The sequence below is a fragment of the Crocuta crocuta genome, unplaced genomic scaffold (genome assembly GCF_008692635.1).
Source record: "Crocuta crocuta isolate KB4526 unplaced genomic scaffold, BGI_CrCroc_1.0 scaffold944, whole genome shotgun sequence".
In the NCBI taxonomy this organism is placed as follows: Eukaryota; Metazoa; Chordata; class Mammalia; order Carnivora; family Hyaenidae; genus Crocuta; species Crocuta crocuta.
In genome coordinates this window covers 309,706-312,610 of record NW_027528243.1, presented here as the reverse complement: position 1 = coordinate 312,610, position 2,905 = coordinate 309,706, and the positions used below count along the sequence as shown (strand labels likewise).

General features: G+C 51.0%; 1 protein-coding gene across 3 annotated transcripts in view; it reads right to left on the bottom strand.

Moving 5' to 3' along the window:
• SEPTIN6 (septin 6) overlaps nt 1–2,905 on the bottom strand; it is a 57,331-nt gene that overhangs the window by 47,646 nt on the left and 6,780 nt on the right. The gene's annotated exons all lie outside the window — the stretch shown is intronic.

The window sequence follows — 2,905 nt, the reverse complement described above, 5'->3', positions numbered from 1 at the left end:
AAGTAGGCTCTGTTTTCATAAAAATCCTCTCTCAATCCCAAGATGCATATGTGCATACAGGCACGCACACACATAAGGGTGTGGGGTACTCACTGCTGGGGCTTGGACTTCTATGGTCAGCAGCCCAGCACTAAGATAAACAACACTGTGATAAAAACGTCCTAGGTCTCCGTTAATCCAAGCGAGTGCTAACCCTCATCTGACACCTNCGTGGGTTCGAGCCACGCGTCGGGCTCTGTTCTGACACCCAGCTCAGAGCCTGAAGCCTGTTTCAGTCTGTGACTCCCTATCTCTCTGACCCTCCCCTGCTCACGCTGTCTCTCTCTCTCTCCTAGAAATAAATAAACCATTAAAAAAAATTTTTTTTTTAAGTTTATTTTTTTGAGAGAGAAAGACAGCACAAGCAGGGGAGGGACAGAGAGAGAAATAGAGGACCGGAAGCAAGCTCTGCCCTGTCAGCACAGAGCCCGACGTGGGGCTCAAACCTACAAACCATGAGATCATGACTCCAGCCAAAGTCGGACGCTTAACCGACTGAGCCACCCAGGTGCCCCAATAGATAAACGTTTCAAAAAACACCGTATGAAAAAAGAAAAGAAAATCCTTTGGGGGAATATCTTCTATGCCTAAACAGACTCATTTGATAACAGTCATTAAGGTAGTAAACCTGATAGTTAGGCACAGGAGGTAAGCATGAAAGAATGGCCACAGAAAGTCCCGTGAGAGAAAAGATCACCTTCGCCAGTCAAGCTACGGACCCTTTGCCAAGTCAGCGACGGTACCCGGCCCCATGGCTGGACTGAGATTGCAGCCTTAGAGCCATTCTAAACCACTCGTGACCTTGACCCAAATTGTGGGTTCTCTGGGCAATGACAGGGTTGGGAACACAGATGGAGAGCAGGGTGCATAAACCGCAGGTTGTTCGGGATCAGGGTTGGGTAATGAACTTAACCTGGGCCAGGTTGGGCGCACTAGATGCATGCGCCAAGCAGGGAAACAAAGAAGAGGGGGTGGGTCGCTGGGGGTGAGGGTCTCCTTCCTACTCCTCCCCTCCTGAAAGGTCTGGGGTGGTTCCCAGCAGGTGCGTGCAGATGCAGCCGTAGGCATCCAGCACCTGGGTGGGAACTGGAGGATAGGGGTCTGCTCTTTCCCCCACCCACCCTGCCTGGAGCTCGGCTGCCTCCTCTTCTGGGCCTTCGGGGAGCCCGTGGTCCCCAGGTCCCATTGTACTTCACCTCTTGCCCTCGGAGAGCCATTCTGATGGACACGGCCTCCCTCCTAAAGATTACCTCACCCACCCAACTGCAATCAGTTGAAAGGCTGATGGGGGGGTGGGCCTGTCACTTCATTTCTCATCTCCTCAACTTCAGTACAGGTCACACCGAGCTCCGGGAGGAACGCCAAGGGAATCCAATGTGTTTGTGTGGAAATCTTTCAGTAATCAAGCATTATGAGAAATAAGTTGGCCAATAGCCAAAGATTGGAGAGATCTGCCAGTGCTCATGTTGGATGTGATGGCACCTTGAGGCTGATCATCACCGTGGCCTCTATTTATTTTGTATCCTTTTCCTAACAGCATCTCATCATAACCATGAGTAGGCTTCCAGCACCTGAAGAATTAATGGCCTCACTGTGGACTGTAAGGCCCATGACGTGTCATTCTGTGAAGCACAGATTTCCGTTTTATGGGTTCCTGAGCTGATGTGTGGGAGTGAGTCATTCGGCTAGTGAGGGAGCCTCACTGACTGCCTGTCTTCCATATCAAGGAGTGGCTTGCTGCTCTCCACTCAGCGGTGGTGCGGGGCCTCAACCAGAATGAGTTTCCCATACACTCTACAAAAATAAGAAAGNACAGACTCCATTATAGTATTTATATAATCATTAAGGTTTGGAAGTAGGTCGCTGAAAATAGGCAGGTGTGCTTTACTGCACCGTAGAGTGAAAATTATGTGCTGTGACTGTGTTTGGGATTTTTCAAGGTCTTAAGGAGCAATTCTGGGGCGCCTGGGTGGCTTAGTGGGTTAAGCGTCCGACTTTCGCTTAGGTCATGATCTCGCGGTTCGTGGGTTCGAGCCCCGCGTCGGGCTCTGTGCTGACTGCCAGCTCGGAGCCTGGAGCCTGTTTCAGTCTGTGACTCCCTCTCTCTCTGACCCTCCCTGCCCACGCTGTCTCTCTCTCTCTCCTAGAAAGAAATAAAACATTTAAAAAAAAAAAAGGAGCAATTCTTAGAGACTGTGAATGAACTGTCCCTCCTCGTATCTGTTTGGTTGGGGCTTGACCGTTTCCAAAGTGCCTTTGTATTCTCCAAGGAGGTCGCTGGCCGCAGTTAGAGAAACAGTGGGAGNCTCCGTGAAGATACAAATACCCCTCCCTCTGCTCACTTCACGGAGCCCCGGTAAAGACTCCAATCGCTCCCATGCGAAAGTGCTTGACAAAGATAACGAGTTAACTCAGTTCATTTCAGAAACATTCCTTAACTCTCTTTGTGCTGTGACTGTCACCTTAGAGGGGACTGAGAAGACATGGTCCCCACATTGGAGACTAAAGGTCCAGGTGAAGATAGGTTTTGAGAAAATAAAAGAACTTGGCCTTGGCCGGCAGCTGTAGGGTCCCTGAACTTGAGCTCAAACTGTCCAAGCATAGCTGGGCCACAGAGAAATGGACAGCCCCACCCCACTGCCCACAGTGGGGGGCCAGGACCTTCCACTACCTGCCCCCCAGTCCTGTCCGGCTCCTGTTTTCTCCAGTCCCAAGGAATTTGACAGCGTAGCTGAGCCAGCCAGCACCCTTAGCAGATTCCCACTGGGTGGCACAAGGCTCGGCTTCCCCCAAGGTACGGCCACGCATTCTGGTCTGGCCAGGGGAAAAATACAATCACAGCCGGCTGCTTCCAAAAGCGAAGAGA